General features: G+C 44.2%; 4 non-coding genes and 3 pseudogenes across 4 annotated transcripts; all 7 read right to left on the bottom strand.

The window, feature by feature from the left end:
• Positions 1-383: 383 nt before the first annotated feature.
• On the bottom strand, positions 384-574 carry LOC130320248 (U2 spliceosomal RNA). Its single transcript, XR_008866183.1, has one exon. It is a non-coding gene; the product is annotated as a U2 spliceosomal RNA (small nuclear RNA).
• Positions 575-2,660: 2,086 nt separating this feature from the next.
• Positions 2,661-2,851, bottom strand: LOC130320240 (U2 spliceosomal RNA). Its single transcript, XR_008866175.1, has one exon. It is a non-coding gene; the product is annotated as a U2 spliceosomal RNA (small nuclear RNA).
• Positions 2,852-4,942: 2,091 nt separating this feature from the next.
• On the bottom strand, positions 4,943-5,154 carry LOC130320195 (U2 spliceosomal RNA; annotated as a pseudogene).
• Positions 5,155-12,404: 7,250 nt separating this feature from the next.
• Positions 12,405-12,616, bottom strand: LOC130320193 (U2 spliceosomal RNA; annotated as a pseudogene).
• A 5,026-nt stretch (positions 12,617-17,642) lies between these two features.
• LOC130320215 (U2 spliceosomal RNA) lies at positions 17,643-17,775 on the bottom strand (annotated as a pseudogene).
• Positions 17,776-19,859: 2,084 nt separating this feature from the next.
• LOC130320239 (U2 spliceosomal RNA) lies at positions 19,860-20,050 on the bottom strand. Its single transcript, XR_008866174.1, has one exon. It is a non-coding gene; the product is annotated as a U2 spliceosomal RNA (small nuclear RNA).
• Positions 20,051-22,140: 2,090 nt separating this feature from the next.
• On the bottom strand, positions 22,141-22,331 carry LOC130320165 (U2 spliceosomal RNA). Its single transcript, XR_008866124.1, has one exon. It is a non-coding gene; the product is annotated as a U2 spliceosomal RNA (small nuclear RNA).
• Between the last annotated feature and the right edge of the window lie 787 nt (positions 22,332-23,118).

Here is a 23,118-nt window from a genome sequence, read left to right as displayed (position 1 = left end):
TAGGGGTGTGGCGCGATATTGGGGAAGGGATGAGATTTTATATTTCTTCATAAGCATTAATCTTATTTTGTCAATTAGGAACATTCAGCACCCACCCGCTATCAAGGCAGCTGCCTATCATGTCATGCCCTACCTGCACAGGTGTGCTGGATACTCAAATGATCCAATTAAGGAGGCCATTTAGTCAGCAGCAGCAGAAGTCCTGTGCCTGGACGCTCCAACAGCGGCCAGACACAAGCAGAAGCAGAAGCAGCAGAAGCAGCAGCAGCACCACCTTTTGTTTTTTGGCTGCAGCAGCAGCAAGGCCCACAGGGCTGGCTAGCTGGCTAGCCAGCAAGCAGGTAGCAATGAAAGTAGGAATCTTTCTTTTTAACCCTGTAAGGGGGTGGTGCACTGTACCCGAAGATACTGCCATATCGGGTCAATGCATAGGGCGACGGAAGCAAGCTTCAAAATCGGCCCCCGTTCTCAAAAATCCATTTAATATATGGTCCCCAGATAGGGGACGTATCAGATATTAAACTGATAAGAACAGATACTACACTTGATCTTAGCCAAAAGGCCGAGAAGCGATAACCGTGAAAGGGGCGGGCCCAACAAGGTGCCCTTCATGGGCACTATCACTGCTTGCTGTCAGGGAGGCTGCCAGACAATTTTCCATGCACACTCTGGGCTGGGGGGCAGTCAACCACCAGTACACACAGCAGAACCTAAACCCATACCATTATTGCTAAGCAGCAAGACAGGGGCCCATTGCACTCCCACGGGGCCTTTTTAAATGCAATCCATAACCCGGATTTGCCAGGAACCCTTCTTACTCCTCCTACTTGCATGTGACACTGGGCTTAGGATCTGCATAGGAAACACACACACAAGCACACACCTACCTTTGTTGCCTGCAGATGCCTCCTTGGCTGTCCCCAAACGGTATCAAACCAACACCCACGGGAAGCTGTAAGCATAGAGGACATGCCTGCACCCCATTGGACTTACCTGTGTGGGTTAAACCCGGGTTATTTGACAACCTATGGCGGTGATGGTTCTGCTCAGGCAGAGCAGTGCTGATGCTCCTCATAAAGCTGTCGCTGCTGTGAAGGTTCTAGGTGACATCACAAATCCCTATGGTTACATACACAACAAAGCTGGGTTGTTGTTGTTTACACTCTGCAAGGCCTGTGGAAGTGAGTGACATCATAGCACTGTAGTTCTGAGGGTTCTAGATGGATGCAACAATCTCCTGTTGCTTCTATGAAGGCCATAATAGACGACATCACCAAACAGCTCCATAGTCACATACACAGCAAAGGAGAGATGTTGTTTACACCTAGTGATGTCAGTGGTATTGAGTGACATCACAGCACAGTGCTAAGGCTCCCGGGCCTGGACACAGCAGCGGCTGCAATATCTCAACGGAGAATACGTTTCTATATATGTGTGTGTGTGCGCGTATATATATATATATATATATATATATATATATTTCTCCGCCGAAATCACTTTTAACCCCATTTCCACCTTTTTTTCCCTTCTCTTCCTCTTACTTTTTTTTCACGTTTTTTTACGTTTTTCTCCTCTTCGCCTCTTTTCTGGGCGTATTATTCTTCTTTTTCTTCTTTTTTTTCGTCTAATGCATACCCCATCAGTGCAGCAATGCTTATTCAATACCGCCAGCAGATGGAGACACTGGGGGATAATTTTCTAAGGATTTATACTGATTTTTCCTGTCTGAATTTGTCGCACAGAAAGTTGCAGGCCAAATATGTGTGACATTTCTGCGACTTTAGCTTCTAGAGCATTTTTACAACATTATACATAGGTGCTGAATACATAAAAAGCGACTGTTCAGCGACAGACAAGTCGCATCGGCTGAAAGTAGGCCAGAATGTCAGTCCATGTTGGAGCAGGTTTAGATACAGTCTAAAGTATAGATCTCAAAGTCTGTGCACAGAATTTAGCAAGGGCCTCGCACCTTCTGATGCATCAGGTAGGTGCACAATAGCATAGCCTAACCCTCTGTACTTTGGTCTATATTGATGCGGGACATAGACAGCCAGCTGATGACCAATCCATTAGTGCAATGGATGGCTGGAAGCATTTGTCTTTGCCTTTGCAATACCACAGAAGCAATGCATGGTCAATGTACAGCAATGACACACCTGTGTGAACAGCCAGGAGACCCCCCCCCCCCCCCCCCATGTTATGTTACATAGTTACATAGTTAGTACGGTCGAAAAAAGACATATGTCCATCAAGTTCAACCAGGGAATTAAGGGGTAGGGGTGTGGCGCGATATTGGGGAAGGGATGAGATTTTATATTTCTTCATAAGCATTAATCTTATTTTGTCAATTAGGAACATTCAGCACCCACCCGCTATCAAGGCAGCTGCCTATCATGTCATGCCCTACCTGCACAGGTGTGCTGGCTACTCAAATGATCCAATTAAGGAGGCCATTTAGTCGTCAGCAGCAGCAGAAGTCCTGTGCCTGGACGCTCCAACAGCGGCCAGACACAAGCAGAAGCAGAAGCAGCAGAAGCAGCAGCAGCACCACCTTTTGTTTTTTGGCTGCAGCAGCAGCAAGGCCCACAGGGCTGGCTAGCTGGCTAGCCAGCAAACAGGTAGCAATGAAAGTAGGAATCTTTCTTTTTAACCCTGTAAGGGGGTGGTGCACTGTACCCGAAGATACTGCCATATCGGGTCAATGCATAGGGCGACGGAAGCAAGCTTCGAAATCGGCCCCCGTTCTCAAAAATCCATTTAATATATGGTCCCCAGATAGGGGACGTATCAGATATTAAACTGATAAGAACAGATACTACACTTGATCTTAGCCAAAAGGCCGAGAAGCGATAACCGTGAAAGGGGCGGGCCCAACAAGGTGCCCTTCATGGGCACTATCACTGCTTGCTGTCAGGGAGGCTGCCAGACAATTTTCCATGCACACTCTGGGCTGGGGGGCAGTCAACCACCAGTACACACAGCAGAACCTAAACCCATACCATTATTGCTAAGCAGCAAGACAGGGGCCCATTGCACTCCCACGGGGCCTTTTTAAATGCAATCCATAACCCGGATTTGCCAGGAACCCTTCTTACTCCTCCTACGTGCATGTGACACTGGGCTTAGGATCTGCATAGGAAACACACACACAAGCACACACCTACCTTTGTTGCCTGCAGATGCCTCCTTGGCTGTCCCCAAACGGTATCAAACCAACACCCACGGGAAGCTGTAAGCATAGAGGACATGCCTGCACCCCATTGGACTTACCTGTGTGGGTTAAACCCGGGTTATTTGACAACCTATGGCGGTGATGGTTCTGCTCAGGCAGAGCAGTGCTGATGCTCCTCATAAAGCTGTCGCTGCTGTGAAGGTTCTAGGTGACATCACAAATCCCTATGGTTACATACACAACAAAGCTGGGTTGTTGTTGTTTACACTCTGCAAGGCCTGTGGAAGTGAGTGACATCATAGCACTGTAGTTCTGAGGGTTCTAGATGGATGCAACAATCTCCTGTTGCTTCTATGAAGGCCATAATAGACGACATCACCAAACAGCTCCATAGTCACATACACAGCAAAGGAGAGATGTTGTTTACACCTAGTGATGTCAGTGGTATTGAGTGACATCACAGCACAGTGCTAAGGCTCCTGGGCCTGGACACAGCAGCGGCTGCAATATCTCAACGGAGAATACGTTTATATATATGTGTGTGTGTGCGCGTATATATATATATATATATATATATATATATATATATATATATATTTCTCCGCCGAAATCACTTTTAAACCCATTTCCACCTTTTTTTCCCTTCTCTTCCTCTTACTTTTTTTTCACGTTTTTTTACGTTTTTCTCCTTTTCGCCTCTTTTCTGGGCGTATTATTCTTCTTTTTCTTCTTTTTTTTCGTCTAATGCATACCCCATCAGTGCAGCAATGCTTATTCAATACCGCCAGCAGATGGAGACACTGGGGGATAATTTTCTAAGGATTTATACTGATTTTTCCTGTCTGAATTTGTCGCACAGAAAGTTGCAGGCCAAATATGTGTGACATTTCTGCGACTTTAGCTTCTAGAGCATTTTTACAACATTATACATAGGTGCTGAATACATAAAAAGCGACTGTTCAGCGACAGACAAGTCGCATCGGCTGAAAGTAGGCCAGAATGTCAGTCCATGTTGGAGCAGGTTTAGATACAGTCTAAAGTATAGATCTCAAAGTCTGTGCACAGAATTTAGCAAGGGCCTCGCACCTTCTGATGCATCAGGTAGGTGCACAATAGCATAGCCTAACCCTCTGTACTTTGGTCTATATTGATGCGGGACATAGACAGCCAGCTGATGACCAATCCATTAGTGCAATGGATGGCTGGAAGCATTTGTCTTTGCCTTTGCAATACCACAGAAGCAATGCATGGTCAATGTACAGCAATGACACACCTGTGTGAACAGCCAGGAGACCCCCCCCCCCCCCATGTTATGTTACATAGTTACATAGTTAGTACGGTCGAAAAAAGACATATGTCCATCAAGTTCAACCAGGGAATTAAGGGGTAGGGGTGTGGCGCGATATTGGGGAAGGGATGAGATTTTATATTTCTTCATAAGCATTAATCTTATTTTGTCAATTAGGAACATTCAGCACCCACCCGCTATCAAGGCAGCTGCCTATCATGTCATGCCCTACCTGCACAGGTGTGCTGGATACTCAAATGATCCAATTAAGGAGGCCATTTAGTCAGCAGCAGCAGAAGTCCTGTGCCTGGACGCTCCAACAGCGGCCAGACACAAGCAGAAGCAGAAGCAGCAGAAGCAGCAGCAGCACCACCTTTTGTTTTTTGGCTGCAGCAGCAGCAAGGCCCACAGGGCTGGCTAGCTGGCTAGCCAGCAAGCAGGTAGCAATGAAAGTAGGAATCTTTCTTGTTAACCCTGTAAGGGGGTGGTGCACTGTACCCGAAGATACTGCCATATCGGGTCAATGCATAGGGCGACGGAAGCAAGCTTCGAAATCGGCCCCCGTTCTCAAAAATCCATTTAATATATGGTCCCCAGATAGGGGACGTATCAGATATTAAACTGATAAGAACAGATTTTTTTTTTTTTTTTTTAACTTGACTACCCTTACGGGGGCAACTTTATTAAAAATTAAATAATGTTAACAAAGTTGTCTAAATATGTCAATAAATACAGTTACATATAAATAACATATTTACAAGATATTAAAACATAAAATGGGCACTTGGTGGCTTTACAAGATAGAATTCCATTCTTTTAAAAACCATTTTCTAGATAAAAGCGGAAATCTCTTCTTGTCTAAAAGATAGTACTGGTACATTTCATAAAAACAGATAGATAAAATGTCCTTCACAGATAAAACCTCATGCTTGAACAATAAAATATTCCTGGCCTTCCACAGAGCTGCCTTCACACAGTTTATGATCTTCCATGCAATAGTCTCTTGAGTCCGTGTTGGGCATTCCAGGCAACCATAAAAAACCACTGCAATATTTAAGTCTTTTAGTCCAGTTATCCTTTTTACCAGAGGGAGTATCTTTGTCCATATTTTCTGCGAGTAAAAACAAGTCCATATTAGATGGTGCACGGTCTCCTCTTGTCGGCATCCCTCCCTCGGGCAGGTTGCAGAGTTGGATAATCCTCTTCGGTGCTGGAATGCCCGGCATGGAAGACACTCGTGTGCGCAGCTCCAGGCCAGGTCCTTCTGTGAATTAAAAAGATAATTAATACTCAACATCTTCCAAATCTGTATATACTTCTGTTCGTTAAAATTTTTGATGGGAGTCACGGTACTGGTTTCTTTTATTTCCTTTAGTAGTTTTTTGCTATTGCACAGATCCTGAACACTTTTACCTTTAAAATTATATAAGTTTAAAATTTTTCCTAAAATCATGTATTGAGGGGGTAAATTCAAAGAATAAGGGCAACTTAAAACTGTAGAAAACCAGCCGTTCCTCCGCATAAAATAACCAGTATTAAAACGAACAAAATAAGACCAGTAGCTATCTTTAAAAACAGTAGTAAAACACATGCTAAAAAACTTTATTAAAAGGAAAGCTTTAAAATCTGGAAAATCCTTACCGCCCCTGGAGTTCGGTTTTATCACAATTTGTCTCTTTAATTTTTCGCTCTTAGAACTCCAAAAGAAAGTAAAACAAGCTTTTGTTATTTTCTTTAGAACCATTTCGGGGGGTGGGAAAACCAGACTTAAATACAATAAAATAGGTAAAAGCACCATTTTTGTAATTAAAACCTTCCCTTCCATTGTAAGTTCTCGCATGTTCCACATACATATTTTCTTGCTTATTTTTTGAGCCACCAAGTCCCAGCTATTAAAACCATTATTAGACTCGTCAAAGGAGACACCTAAAATCTGCACCGACTCAGACACAGGGACGGGCACATCATACAAAGGCATTCCGCCTATGTTTAAAATGTTACTTTTGTTAAAATTGACTTTAAAACCGGAGGCACAATTAAAATATTGAATCTGTTTTAGCGTCTTCTGAAGCGATGGGGTGTCCCTGCAAAACACCGCAACATCGTCCATGTACCCCACTACCTTCGCCTCTAGTCCCCCTCCTCCTGGCAGGGGGACTCCATGGATCTGCTTATCCTTTCGTATTGTACATAAAAGAGGCTCTATTGCGCAAATGAAGAGTAGTGGGGACAAGGGACACCCCTGCTTCACTCCGGAATTTAAAATCACGCCCTGTGTCTTAAAACCATTTACTAAAATTTTACTAGTACAGTTATCATAAAAAGCTCTAAGAGACAATAAAAAGCCATCAGGTATACCCATTTTCTCTAAAACCTTAAAAAGATAAAAATGTGACACCCTGTCGAAAGCTTTTTCAAAATCTATGGATAAAACCGCCAGCTTTCCTTTTCTTAATTTGGTGTCGCTAATTACATCCTTTAAAAGGTTTAGGTTCTCCCATAAACTCCTCCCAGGCACCCCACAGACTTGGTTTGTATGAATTATTTTATGGATTACGTTCTTTAAGCGGTTAGCACACAGTTTCGCCATTATTTTATAGTCGCAGTTCAGAAGGGTGATTGGTCTCCAGTTTTTGAGTTCCGACCGGTCTCCCTTTTTGAATAGCAGGGAGACATCACCCTTCTTCCATGAGCCTGGGAGGATTTTAGACTTAAAGACTTCCGTAAAAAGGGAGAACAAATCTTCTTTTAAAATACCATAAAAAGTAACATAAAATTCAATGGGTATACCATCCGGCCCAGGCACTTTACCTGTTTTAAAACTCTTGACGGTCTCTAAAATCTCCTGCTCTGAAATATTCTGCAATAAAAAAGACTGTGAGACAGGATCTAAAAAATTGGTGATCTTCTTTAACGAGTCATTCATAAAACATTCATCAATGTGTTTTACATTAAAAAGATCCGCATAAAACTCTTGCACCTTTTTTAAAATACCCTGTACATCATTCACTCCTTCAATGTTTTCTATTAACCTTCTATTTTCATGTATTTTCTTAAAAAAATACCTGGAGCAGGTCTCGTTTTCCTCAAGATGCTGTATTCGAGACCTAAAGATAATTTCTTTTCCTTTCTGCTCCAGGCACTTAGTTATTTCTTTTTTAAGATCATGTACCTCCTTCTCCACCTCCATCCCATGTGCTCTGAATTTGTACAGGGTTTGCAGACGAGTATTTAGGATATTATAAAATTCACGTTTTTCTTTAGCTTTCCTAACCCCAACACGGATAAAAAATTCTTTTATTTTTAGTTTCATTTTTTCCCACCAGATACTGGTGGGAGTGTTGGGGTCTTTTACTCGTCTGCATTCCTTGTAAAAGGTGATAAAATCTGATAAAACCTGCGGATCTTCAAAAAGGGACACGTTTAACTTCCAGGCATTCCTACCAGTTCTCCTTTTAAAATCACTTTTAACTTTAAAATACAATAATTTATGGTCAGAAAAAACATTGGTAAAAAGATCACAGTTAAAAGGCAGTACTTGATAAGAACAAAAAATAAAATCTATCCTGGAGCTACAGCTTGCATTGCTCCAGGTAACACCGTCTTCCTCTGGTACGTTAAAATTACATTTTTTAAAAACATCAGTGAGATTAAAATCTAAAATCAAGTTTTTTAACATAAAAGACGTCTTATCATAGTTCCTACTCACTGCGTTCGAAAAACGGCGTTCTCCCCTTAAAATACAATTAAAATCACCTGATAAAACAAGAGGACTAGAATTGTTAATAAAAAGGGGTAAAATCTCCAACATTTTTATTCTTTCATTCTTATCAGGAGAACCATAAAAATTTAAAAACTGCCATTTAATACCATTAATAAAAGCGCTGACCAATAAAATTCTGCCTGGTAAAATTTCGTTAAAACTCTCAATTAAAACGTTCCCTTTAAAAAGTATGGCGACCCCTGCTGATCTGGACTCATTTGATCCAGACCAGACTGATGGACCGTGCACCCAATCATCTTCATATTCTTTATAATTTAATCTGTGCGGGATGCCACATTCCTGCAGGAAAAGGACGGAAGCAGCAAAAACCGACAAGTAATTAAATAGGGCAACCCTTCTTACTCTGGCGCTCACACTTCTCACGTTCAAGGACAGACCGGACAACTCAGCCATGGGAATGTACAAGAAAACGTCTTACACCTCTGATTCCCCCTCCGAAGCCTCATACCCCCCAAAATCTGACTCAACTGTACGCATAGAGGAAGCAGGAGAGGAGGCACCATCACTCAGCCGACCCCCCTCCTCCATCATGATTGAGGCATAGTTGTTCTCGGGCATCCTGGCAATCAGGGCTCCAGACTCATTGGGTTCTTCCACCTCTTGCCCCTCCATAGGGGTCGGGTGTTCACTTAGTTCCGTCTCTGGTACCTCAGAGACGGTCACCCCTGAAACCTCCTCCTGGCAGGGAGGAGGGGGGGTATCCCCTATGGGGACCTGTGGAGGAACGTCACTTGGGTTCCCTGCATCCGCAGGTACTTCCATCGGCTCCCCCTGGACCGCCTCCGAATAGAGTCTTCTGGAGCCCCTCCGCCTTTTAACCTTCACCTCTCCACCTGGATCATCGCTCTCAGGGGGACCCTGAGCCAGAGGTTGCTGAGGAGCGGATTCGGCCGCCGTCCGCTCCTCTCTTAACCCAGCATGCTCCTGGGGGCCAGTTTTTTCACCACTTGCACGTTTTTTGGCCATCCTCTGCTCTTTAGGGTCCCCTCCTTTTGCCTGAGGGGGGTCTTTCTCCTTCTCCATCTCACCGCTTACCTCTTGTGGGGGGGTAATCACTGGCTCTGCTTGCCTCGGCTGGTGTCCCGGTTTCTGTCCTTGCTGCCTCCAGGGTTGCCACTGCTGCTCCGTCCTATGTCTGTGGGGACAAGAGGAGAAAAGGTGACCGAATTGTTGACAGAAATTGCACCTCCCTCCTCTTGTGCATTTCTCTGTCTCGTGCTGTGTGCTACCACATTTTTTGCATGTACTTTCACAGTTTTCTTTTGTGTGTCCATATCTGTGACACTTCCTGCAGTAGCTTGGCATCCCCGCATAAAAGAGGTCGCCACACATATTATTTATTTTAAAACGAGCTGGTGGTAGTTGTATTCCCCCTGGCAATCTGTCATCTTTTTTGCATGTAACCTGAAATCTCCACTTAGATGTCCAGATGCCACAGCTGTTCATGATTTTTCCTCTGCACTCAACCTTACTAAAATAGACTTGTAAAAACAACTCAACATCGTGTAGGTTGGCGAAAGGGGAATACATCTTTACTACCACCAGCTTAATATCGTCTAGAACGTGCTCAATAATCCGGACACCCTGAAGCTTTTTGTCTTTACTCGCAGCAGCTCTGGTAACAAAATCTCTGTGGATGCCATTTTGTGTGAACGTCACATCAAAAATTTTACGCTTCGGGTAGTCCTGGATTGCCAATATCTCGCCCTTCTGTATTCCGAAAACTCCTCCGAGCACGTCCTCTACTACGAATTTCAAATCGTCCGCCCTTTTGGTATCATCCGTGAGAATGACTCTCACGGTGTTTTTGATCCTTGCGTATGCCGGCACAGAACCTGGATCCGGATCATCATCCATGGTTCTAACCTCTCTCCACCCGAAGGTCTTGAGAGGCGATCGCCACTCGTTACCCTGGGACTAGGCCCTCTCCCCAATAGCAACAAGTGGGTGAAGCCCAGGCAATAAACCTGGGCGATCCCACAAGGCCGAGGAGAGGGGTACCCGAGTACCTTCTGACCAGATCTCCTGTATTACTACATTTGATCTTAGCCAAAAGGCCGAGAAGCGATAACCGTGAAAGGGGCGGGCCCAACAAGGTGCCCTTCATGGGCACTATCACTGCTTGCTGTCAGGGAGGCTGCCAGACAATTTTCCATGCACACTCTGGGCTGGGGGGCAGTCAACCACCAGTACACACAGCAGAACCTAAACCCATACCATTATTGCTAAGCAGCAAGACAGGGGCCCATTGCACTCCCACGGGGCCTTTTTAAATGCAATCCATAACCCGGATTTGCCAGGAACCCTTCTTACTCCTCCTACTTGCATGTGACACTGGGCTTAGGATCTGCATAGGAAACACACACACAAGCACACACCTACCTTTGTTGCCTGCAGATGCCTCCTTGGCTGTCCCCAAACGGTATCAAACCAACACCCACGGGAAGCTGTAAGCATAGAGGACATGCCTGCACCCCATTGGACTTACCTGTGTGGGTTAAACCCGGGTTATTTGACAACCTATGGCGGTGATGGTTCTGCTCAGGCAGAGCAGTGCTGATGCTCCTCATAAAGCTGTCGCTGCTGTGAAGGTTCTAGGTGACATCACAAATCCCTATGGTTACATACACAACAAAGCTGGGTTGTTGTTGTTTACACTCTGCAAGGCCTGTGGAAGTGAGTGACATCATAGCACTGTAGTTCTGAGGGTTCTAGATGGATGCAACAATCTCCTGTTGCTTCTATGAAGGCCATAATAGACGACATCACCAAACAGCTCCATAGTCACATACACAGCAAAGGAGAGATGTTGTTTACACCTAGTGATGTCAGTGGTATTGAGTGACATCACAGCACAGTGCTAAGGCTCCTGGGCCTGGACACAGCAGCGGCTGCAATATCTCAACGGAGAATACGTTTATATATATGTGTGTGTGTGCGCGTATATATATATATATATATATATATATATATATATATATATATATATTTCTCCGCCGAAATCACTTTTAAACCCATTTCCACCTTTTTTTCCCTTCTCTTCCTCTTACTTTTTTTTCACGTTTTTTTACGTTTTTCTCCTTTTCGCCTCTTTTCTGGGCGTATTATTCTTCTTTTTCTTCTTTTTTTTCGTCTAATGCATACCCCATCAGTGCAGCAATGCTTATTCAATACCGCCAGCAGATGGAGACACTGGGGGATAATTTTCTAAGGATTTATACTGATTTTTCCTGTCTGAATTTGTCGCACAGAAAGTTGCAGGCCAAATATGTGTGACATTTCTGCGACTTTAGCTTCTAGAGCATTTTTACAACATTATACATAGGTGCTGAATACATAAAAAGCGACTGTTCAGCGACAGACAAGTCGCATCGGCTGAAAGTAGGCCAGAATGTCAGTCCATGTTGGAGCAGGTTTAGATACAGTCTAAAGTATAGATCTCAAAGTCTGTGCACAGAATTTAGCAAGGGCCTCGCACCTTCTGATGCATCAGGTAGGTGCACAATAGCATAGCCTAACCCTCTGTACTTTGGTCTATATTGATGCGGGACATAGACAGCCAGCTGATGACCAATCCATTAGTGCAATGGATGGCTGGAAGCATTTGTCTTTGCCTTTGCAATACCACAGAAGCAATGCATGGTCAATGTACAGCAATGACACACCTGTGTGAACAGCCAGGAGACCCCCCCCCCCCATGTTATGTTACATAGTTACATAGTTAGTACGGTCGAAAAAAGACATATGTCCATCAAGTTCAACCAGGGAATTAAGGGGTAGGGGTGTGGCGCGATATTGGGGAAGGGATGAGATTTTATATTTCTTCATAAGCATTAATCTTATTTTGTCAATTAGGAACATTCAGCACCCACCCGCTATCAAGGCAGCTGCCTATCATGTCATGCCCTACCTGCACAGGTGTGCTGGATACTCAAATGATCCAATTAAGGAGGCCATTTAGTCAGCAGCAGCAGAAGTCCTGTGCCTGGACGCTCCAACAGCGGCCAGACACAAGCAGAAGCAGAAGCAGCAGAAGCAGCAGCAGCACCACCTTTTGTTTTTTGGCTGCAGCAGCAGCAAGGCCCACAGGGCTGGCTAGCTGGCTAGCCAGCAAGCAGGTAGCAATGAAAGTAGGAATCTTTCTTGTTAACCCTGTAAGGGGGTGGTGCACTGTACCCGAAGATACTGCCATATCGGGTCAATGCATAGGGCGACGGAAGCAAGCTTCGAAATCGGCCCCCGTTCTCAAAAATCCATTTAATATATGGTCCCCAGATAGGGGACGTATCAGATATTAAACTGATAAGAACAGATTTTTTTTTTTTTTTTTTAACTTGACTACCCTTACGGGGGCAACTTTATTAAAAATTAAATAATGTTAACAAAGTTGTCTAAATATGTCAATAAATACAGTTACATATAAATAACATATTTACAAGATATTAAAACATAAAATGGGCACTTGGTGGCTTTACAAGATAGAATTCCATTCTTTTAAAAACCATTTTCTAGATAAAAGCGGAAATCTCTTCTTGTCTAAAAGATAGTACTGGTACATTTCATAAAAACAGATAGATAAAATGTCCTTCACAGATAAAACCTCATGCTTGAACAATAAAATATTCCTGGCCTTCCACAGAGCTGCCTTCACACAGTTTATGATCTTCCATGCAATAGTCTCTTGAGTCCGTGTTGGGCATTCCAGGCAACCATAAAAAACCACTGCAATATTTAAGTCTTTTAGTCCAGTTATCCTTTTTACCAGAGGGAGTATCTTTGTCCATATTTTCTGCGAGTAAAAACAAGTCCATATTAGATGGTGCACGGTCTCCTCTTGTCGGCATCCCTCCCTCGGGCAGGTTGCAGAGTTGGATAATCCTCTTCGGTGCTGGAATGCCCGGCATGGAAGACACTCGTGTGCGCAGCTCCAGGCCAGGTCCTTCTGTGAATTAAAAAGATAATTAATACTCAACATCTTCCAAATCTGTATATACTTCTGTTCGTTAAAATTTTTGATGGGAGTCACGGTACTGGTTTCTTTTATTTCCTTTAGTAGTTTTTTGCTATTGCACAGATCCTGAACACTTTTACCTTTAAAATTATATAAGTTTAAAATTTTTCCTAAAATCATGTATTGAGGGGGTAAATTCAAAGAATAAGGGCAACTTAAAACTGTAGAAAACCAGCCGTTCCTCCGCATAAAATAACCAGTATTAAAACGAACAAAATAAGACCAGTAGCTATCTTTAAAAACAGTAGTAAAACACATGCTAAAAAACTTTATTAAAAGGAAAGCTTTAAAATCTGGAAAATCCTTACCGCCCCTGGAGTTCGGTTTTATCACAATTTGTCTCTTTAATTTTTCGCTCTTAGAACTCCAAAAGAAAGTAAAACAAGCTTTTGTTATTTTCTTTAGAACCATTTCGGGGGGTGGGAAAACCAGACTTAAATACAATAAAATAGGTAAAAGCACCATTTTTGTAATTAAAACCTTCCCTTCCATTGTAAGTTCTCGCATGTTCCACATACATATTTTCTTGCTTATTTTTTGAGCCACCAAGTCCCAGCTATTAAAACCATTATTAGACTCGTCAAAGGAGACACCTAAAATCTGCACCGACTCAGACACAGGGACGGGCACATCATACAAAGGCATTCCGCCTATGTTTAAAATGTTACTTTTGTTAAAATTGACTTTAAAACCGGAGGCACAATTAAAATATTGAATCTGTTTTAGCGTCTTCTGAAGCGATGGGGTGTCCCTGCAAAACACCGCAACATCGTCCATGTACCCCACTACCTTCGCCTCTAGTCCCCCTCCTCCTGGCAGGGGGACTCCATGGATCTGCTTATCCTTTCGTATTGTACATAAAAGAGGCTCTATTGCGCAAATGAAGAGTAGTGGGGACAAGGGACACCCCTGCTTCACTCCGGAATTTAAAATCACGCCCTGTGTCTTAAAACCATTTACTAAAATTTTACTAGTACAGTTATCATAAAAAGCTCTAAGAGACAATAAAAAGCCATCAGGTATACCCATTTTCTCTAAAACCTTAAAAAGATAAAAATGTGACACCCTGTCGAAAGCTTTTTCAAAATCTATGGATAAAACCGCCAGCTTTCCTTTTCTTAATTTGGTGTCGCTAATTACATCCTTTAAAAGGTTTAGGTTCTCCCATAAACTCCTCCCAGGCACCCCACAGACTTGGTTTGTATGAATTATTTTATGGATTACGTTCTTTAAGCGGTTAGCACACAGTTTCGCCATTATTTTATAGTCGCAGTTCAGAAGGGTGATTGGTCTCCAGTTTTTGAGTTCCGACCGGTCTCCCTTTTTGAATAGCAGGGAGACATCACCCTTCTTCCATGAGCCTGGGAGGATTTTAGACTTAAAGACTTCCGTAAAAAGGGAGAACAAATCTTCTTTTAAAATACCATAAAAAGTAACATAAAATTCAATGGGTATACCATCCGGCCCAGGCACTTTACCTGTTTTAAAACTCTTGACGGTCTCTAAAATCTCCTGCTCTGAAATATTCTGCAATAAAAAAGACTGTGAGACAGGATCTAAAAAATTGGTGATCTCCTTTAACGAGTCATTCATAAAACATTCATCAATGTGTTTTACATTAAAAAGATCCGCATAAAACTCTTGCACCTTTTTTAAAATACCCTGTACATCATTCACTCCTTCAATGTTTTCTATTAACCTTCTATTTTCATGTATTTTCTTAAAAAAATACCTGGAGCAGGTCTCGTTTTCCTCAAGATGCTGTATTCGAGACCTAAAGATAATTTCTTTTCCTTTCTGCTCCAGGCACTTAGTTATTTCTTTTTTAAGATCATGTACCTCCTTCTCCACCTCCATCCCATGTGCTCTGAATTTGTACAGGGTTTGCAGACGAGTATTTAGGATATTATAAAATTCACGTTTTTCTTTAGCTTTCCTAACCCCAACACGGATAAAAAATTCTTTTATTTTTAGTTTCATTTTTTCCCACCAGATACTGGTGGGAGTGTTGGGGTCTTTTACTCGTCTGCATTCCTTGTAAAAGGTGATAAAATCTGATAAAACCTGCGGATCTTCAAAAAGGGACACGTTTAACTTCCAGGCATTCCTACCAGTTCTCCTTTTAAAATCACTTTTAACTTTAAAATACAATAATTTATGGTCAGAAAAAACATTGGTAAAAAGATCACAGTTAAAAGGCAGTACTTGATAAGAACAAAAAATAAAATCTATCCTGGAGCTACAGCTTGCATTGCTCCAGGTAACACCGTCTTCCTCTGGTACGTTAAAATTACATTTTTTAAAAACATCAGTGAGATTAAAATCTAAAATCAAGTTTTTTAACATAAAAGACGTCTTATCATAGTTCCTACTCACTGCGTTCGAAAAACGGCGTTCTCCCCTTAAAATACAATTAAAATCACCTGATAAAACAAGAGGACTAGAATTGTTAATAAAAAGGGGTAAAATCTCCAACATTTTTATTCTTTCATTCTTATCAGGAGAACCATAAAAATTTAAAAACTGCCATTTAATACCATTAATAAAAGCGCTGACCAATAAAATTCTGCCTGGTAAAATTTCGTTAAAACTCTCAATTAAAACGTTCCCTTTAAAAAGTATGGCGACCCCTGCTGATCTGGACTCATTTGATCCAGACCAGACTGATGGACCGTGCACCCAATCATCTTCATATTCTTTATAATTTAATCTGTGCGGGATGCCACATTCCTGCAGGAAAAGGACGGAAGCAGCAAAAACCGACAAGTAATTAAATAGGGCAACCCTTCTTACTCTGGCGCTCACACTTCTCACGTTCAAGGACAGACCGGACAACTCAGCCATGGGAATGTACAAGAAAACGTCTTACACCTCTGATTCCCCCTCCGAAGCCTCATACCCCCCAAAATCTGACTCAACTGTACGCATAGAGGAAGCAGGAGAGGAGGCACCATCACTCAGCCGACCCCCCTCCTCCATCATGATTGAGGCATAGTTGTTCTCGGGCATCCTGGCAATCAGGGCTCCAGACTCATTGGGTTCTTCCACCTCTTGCCCCTCCATAGGGGTCGGGTGTTCACTTAGTTCCGTCTCTGGTACCTCAGAGACGGTCACCCCTGAAACCTCCTCCTGGCAGGGAGGAGGGGGGGTATCCCCTATGGGGACCTGTGGAGGAACGTCACTTGGGTTCCCTGCATCCGCAGGTACTTCCATCGGCTCCCCCTGGACCGCCTCCGAATAGAGTCTTCTGGAGCCCCTCCGCCTTTTAACCTTCACCTCTCCACCTGGATCATCGCTCTCAGGGGGACCCTGAGCCAGAGGTTGCTGAGGAGCGGATTCGGCCGCCGTCCGCTCCTCTCTTAACCCAGCATGCTCCTGGGGGCCAGTTTTTTCACCACTTGCACGTTTTTTGGCCATCCTCTGCTCTTTAGGGTCCCCTCCTTTTGCCTGAGGGGGGTCTTTCTCCTTCTCCATCTCACCGCTTACCTCTTGTGGGGGGGTAATCACTGGCTCTGCTTGCCTCGGCTGGTGTCCCGGTTTCTGTCCTTGCTGCCTCCAGGGTTGCCACTGCTGCTCCGTCCTATGTCTGTGGGGACAAGAGGAGAAAAGGTGACCGAATTGTTGACAGAAATTGCACCTCCCTCCTCTTGTGCATTTCTCTGTCTCGTGCTGTGTGCTACCACATTTTTTGCATGTACTTTCACAGTTTTCTTTTGTGTGTCCATATCTGTGACACTTCCTGCAGTAGCTTGGCATCCCCGCATAAAAGAGGTCGCCACACATATTATTTATTTTAAAACGAGCTGGTGGTAGTTGTATTCCCCCTGGCAATCTGTCATCTTTTTTGCATGTAACCTGAAATCTCCACTTAGATGTCCAGATGCCACAGCTGTTCATGATTTTTCCTCTGCACTCAACCTTACTAAAATAGACTTGTAAAAACAACTCAACATCGTGTAGGTTGGCGAAAGGGGAATACATCTTTACTACCACCAGCTTAATATCGTCTAGAACGTGCTCAATAATCCGGACACCCTGAAGCTTTTTGTCTTTACTCGCAGCAGCTCTGGTAACAAAATCTCTGTGGATGCCATTTTGTGTGAACGTCACATCAAAAATTTTACGCTTCGGGTAGTCCTGGATTGCCAATATCTCGCCCTTCTGTATTCCGAAAACTCCTCCGAGCACGTCCTCTACTACGAATTTCAAATCGTCCGCCCTTTTGGTATCATCCGTGAGAATGACTCTCACGGTGTTTTTGATCCTTGCGTATGCCGGCACAGAACCTGGATCCGGATCATCATCCATGGTTCTAACCTCTCTCCACCCGAAGGTCTTGAGAGGCGATCGCCACTCGTTACCCTGGGACTAGGCCCTCTCCCCAATAGCAACAAGTGGGTGAAGCCCAGGCAATAAACCTGGGCGATCCCACAAGGCCGAGGAGAGGGGTACCCGAGTACCTTCTGACCAGATCTCCTGTATTACTACACTTGATCTTAGCCAAAAGGCCGAGAAGCGATAACCGTGAAAGGGGCGGGCCCAACAAGGTGCCCTTCATGGGCACTATCACTGCTTGCTGTCAGGGAGGCTGCCAGACAATTTTCCATGCACACTCTGGGCTGGGGGGGCAGTCAACCACCAGTACACACAGCAGAACCTAAACCCATACCATTATTGCTAAGCAGCAAGACAGGGGCCCATTGCACTCCCACGGGGCCTTTTTAAATGCAATCCATAACCCGGATTTGCCAGGAACCCTTCTTACTCCTCCTACTTGCATGTGACACTGGGCTTAGGATCTGCATAGGAAACACACACACAAGCACACACCTACCTTTGTTGCCTGCAGATGCCTCCTTGGCTGTCCCCAAACGGTATCAAACCAACACCCACGGGAAGCTGTAAGCATAGAGGACATGCCTGCACCCCATTGGACTTACCTGTGTGGGTTAAACCCGGGTTATTTGACAACCTATGGCGGTGATGGTTCTGCTCAGGCAGAGCAGTGCTGATGCTCCTCATAAAGCTGTCGCTGCTGTGAAGGTTCTAGGTGACATCACAAATCCCTATGGTTACATACACAACAAAGCTGGGTTGTTGTTGTTTACACTCTGCAAGGCCTGTGGAAGTGAGTGACATCATAGCACTGTAGTTCTGAGGGTTCTAGATGGATGCAACAATCTCCTGTTGCTTCTATGAAGGCCATAATAGACGACATCACCAAACAGCTCCATAGTCACATACACAGCAAAGGAGAGATGTTGTTTACACCTAGTGATGTCAGTGGTATTGAGTGACATCACAGCACAGTGCTAAGGCTCCTGGGCCTGGACACAGCAGCGGCTGCAATATCTCAACGGAGAATACGTTTCTATATATGTGTGTGTGTGCGCGTATATATATATATATATATATATATATATATATATATTTCTCCGCCGAAATCACTTTTAACCCCATTTCCACCTTTTTTTCCCTTCTCTTCCTCTTACTTTTTTTTCACGTTTTTTTACGTTTTTCTCCTTTTCGCCTCTTTTCTGGGCGTATTATTCTTCTTTTTCTTCTTTTTTTTCGTCTAATGCATACCCCATCAGTGCAGCAATGCTTATTCAATACCGCCAGCAGATGGAGACACTGGGGGATAATTTTCTAAGGATTTATACTGATTTTTCCTGTCTGAATTTGTCGCACAGAAAGTTGCAGGCCAAATATGTGTGACATTTCTGCGACTTTAGCTTCTAGAGCATTTTTACAACATTATACATAGGTGCTGAATACATAAAAAGCGACTGTTCAGCGACAGACAAGTCGCATCGGCTGAAAGTAGGCCAGAATGTCAGTCCATGTTGGAGCAGGTTTAGATACAGTCTAAAGTATAGATCTCAAAGTCTGTGCACAGAATTTAGCAAGGGCCTCGCACCTTCTGATGCATCAGGTAGGTGCACAATAGCATAGCCTAACCCTCTGTACTTTGGTCTATATTGATGCGGGACATAGACAGCCAGCTGATGACCAATCCATTAGTGCAATGGATGGCTGGAAGCATTTGTCTTTGCCTTTGCAATACCACAGAAGCAATGCATGGTCAATGTACAGCAATGACACACCTGTGTGAACAGCCAGGAGACCCCCCCCCCCCCCATGTTATGTTACATAGTTACATAGTTAGTACGGTCGAAAAAAGACATATGTCCATCAAGTTCAACCAGGGAATTAAGGGGTAGGGGTGTGGCGCGATATTGGGGAAGGGATGAGATTTTATATTTCTTCATAAGCATTAATCTTATTTTGTCAATTAGGAACATTCAGCACCCACCCGCTATCAAGGCAGCTGCCTATCATGTCATGCCCTACCTGCACAGGTGTGCTGGCTACTCAAATGATCCAATTAAGGAGGCCATTTAGTCAGCAGCAGCAGAAGTCCTGTGCCTGGACGCTCCAACAGCGGCCAGACACAAGCAGAAGCAGAAGCAGCAGAAGCAGCAGCAGCACCATCTTTTGTTTTTTGGCTGCAGCAGCAGCAAGGCCCACAGGGCTGGCTAGCTGGCTAGCCAGCAAGCAGGTAGCAATGAAAGTAGGAATCTTTCTTTTTAACCCTGTAAGGGGGTGGTGCACTGTACCCGAAGATACTGCCATATCGGGTCAATGCATAGGGCGACGGAAGCAAGCTTCGAAATCGGCCCCCGTTCTCAAAAATCCATTTAATATATGGTCCCCAGATAGGGGACGTATCAGATATTAAACTGATAAGAACAGATACTACACTTGATCTTAGCCAAAAGGCCGAGAAGCGATAACCGTGAAAGGGGCGGGCCCAACAAGGTGCCCTTCATGGGCACTATCACTGCTTGCTGTCAGGGAGGCTGCCAGACAATTTTCCATGCACACTCTGGGCTGGGGGGCAGTCAACCACCAGTACACACAGCAGAACCTAAACCCATACCATTATTGCTAAGCAGCAAGACAGGGGCCCATTGCACTCCCACGGGGCCTTTTTAAATGCAATCCATAACCCGGATTTGCCAGAAACCCTTCTTACTCCTCCTACTTGCATGTGACACTGGGCTTAGGATCTGCATAGGAAACACACACACAAGCACACACCTACCTTTGTTGCCTGCAGATGCCTCCTTGGCTGTCCCCAAACGGTATCAAACCAACACCCACGGGAAGCTGTAAGCATAGAGGACATGCCTGCACCCCATTGGACTTACCTGTGTGGGTTAAACCCGGGTTATTTGACAACCTATGGCGGTGATGGTTCTGCTCAGGCAGAGCAGTGCTGATGCTCCTCATAAAGCTGTCGCTGCTGTGAAGGTTCTAGGTGACATCACAAATCCCTATGGTTACATACACAACAAAGCTGGGTTGTTGTTGTTTACACTCTGCAAGGCCTGTGGAAGTGAGTGACATCATAGCACTGTAGTTCTGAGGGTTCTAGATGGATGCAACAATCTCCTGTTGCTTCTATGAAGGCCATAATAGACGACATCACCAAACAGCTCCATAGTCACATACACAGCAAAGGAGAGATGTTGTTTACACCTAGTGATGTCAGTGGTATTGAGTGACATCACAGCACAGTGCTAAGGCTCCTGGGCCTGGACACAGCAGCGGCTGCAATATCTCAACGGAGAATACGTTTATATATATATGTGTGTGTGTGCGCGTATATATATATATATATATATATATATATATATATATATATATATATTTCTCCGCCGAAATCACTTTTAAACCCATTTCCACCTTTTTTTCCCTTCTCTTCCTCTTACTTTTTTTTCACGTTTTTTTACGTTTTTCTCCTTTTCGCCTCTTTTCTGGGCGTATTATTCTTCTTTTTCTTCTTTTTTTTCGTCTAATGCATACCCCATCAGTGCAGCAATGCTTATTCAATACCGCCAGCAGATGGAGACACTGGGGGATAATTTTCTAAGGATTTATACTGATTTTTCCTGTCTGAATTTGTCGCACAGAAAGTTGCAGGCCAAATATGTGTGACATTTCTGTGACTTTAGCTTCTAGAGCATTTTTACAACATTATACATAGGTGCTGAATACATAAAAAGCGACTGTTCAGCGACAGACAAGTCGCATCGGCTGAAAGTAGGCCAGAATGTCAGTCCATGTTGGAGCAGGTTTAGATACAGTCTAAAGTATAGATTTCAAAGTCTGTGCACAGAATTTAGCAAGGGCCTCGCACCTTCTGATGCATCAGGTAGGTGCACAATAGCATAGCCTAACCCTCTGTACTTTGGTCTATATTGATGCGGGACATAGACAGCCAGCTGATGACCAATCCATTAGTGCAATGGATGGCTGGAAGCATTTGTCTTTGCCTTTGCAATACCACAGAAGCAATGCATGGTCAATGTACAGCAATGACACACCTGTGTGAACAGCCAGGAGACCCCCCCCCCCCCCCATGTTATGTTACATAGTTACATAGTTAGTACGGTCGAAAAAAGACATATGTCCATCAAGTTCAACCAGGGAATTAAGGGGTAGGGGTGTGGCGCGATATTGGGGAAGGGATGAGATTTTATATTTCTTCATAAGCATTAATCTTATTTTGTCAATTAGGAACATTCAGCACCCACCCGCTATCAAGGCAGCTGCCTATCATGTCATGCCCTACCTGCACAGGTGTGCTGGCTACTCAAATGATCCAATTAAGGAGGCCATTTAGTCAGCAGCAGCAGAAGTCCTGTGCCTGGACGCTCCAACAGCGGCCAGACACAAGCAGAAGCAGCAGAAGCAGCAGCAGCACCACCTTTTGTCTTTTGGCTGCAGCAGCAGCAAGGCCCACAGGGCTGGCTAGCTGGCTAGCCAGCAAGCAGGTAGCAATGAAAGTAGGAATCTTTCTTTTTAACCCTGTAAGGGGGTGGTGCACTGTACCCGAAGATACTGCCATATCGGGTCAATGCATAGGGCGACGGAAGCAAGCTTCGAAATCGGCACCCGTTCTCAAAAATCCATTTAATATATGGTCCCCAGATAGGGGACGTATCAGATATTAAACTGATAAGAACAGATACTACACTTGATCTTAGCCAAAAGGCCGAGAAGCGATAACCGTGAAAGGGGCGGGCCCAACAAGGTGCCCTTCATGGGCACTATCACTGCTTGCTGTCAGGGAGGCTGCCAGACAATTTTCCATGCACACTCTGGGCTGGGGGGCAGTCAACCACCAGTACACACAGCAGAACCTAAACCCATACCATTATTGCTAAGCAGCAAGACAGGGGCCCATTGCACTCCCACGGGGCCTTTTTAAATGCAATCCATAACCCGGATTTGCCAGAAACCCTTCTTACTCCTCCTACTTGCATGTGACACTGGGCTTAGGATCTGCATAGGAAACACACACACAAGCACACACCTACCTTTGTTGCCTGCAGATGCCTCCTTGGCTGTCCCCAAACGGTATCAAACCAACACCCACGGGAAGCTGTAAGCATAGAGGACATGCCTGCACCCCATTGGACTTACCTGTGTGGGTTAAACCCGGGTTATTTGACAACCTATGGCGGTGATGGTTCTGCTCAGGCAGAGCAGTGCTGATGCTCCTCATAAAGCTGTCGCTGCTGTGAAGGTTCTAGGTGACATCACAAATCCCTATGGTTACATACACAACAAAGCTGGGTTGTTGTTGTTTACACTCTGCAAGGCCTGTGGAAGTGAGTGACATCATAGCACTGTAGTTCTGAGGGTTCTAGATGGATGCAACAATCTCCTGTTGCTTCTATGAAGGCCATAATAGACGACATCACCAAACAGCTCCATAGTCACATACACAGCAAAGGAGAGATGTTGTTTACACCTAGTGATGTCAGTGGTATTGAGTGACATCACAGCAC

This window comes from Hyla sarda, unplaced genomic scaffold, assembly GCF_029499605.1.
Source record: "Hyla sarda isolate aHylSar1 unplaced genomic scaffold, aHylSar1.hap1 scaffold_219, whole genome shotgun sequence".
In the NCBI taxonomy this organism is placed as follows: Eukaryota; Metazoa; Chordata; class Amphibia; order Anura; family Hylidae; genus Hyla; species Hyla sarda.
Note: the sequence above shows the minus strand (reverse complement) of the source record. Positions and strands in the feature narration are given on the sequence as shown.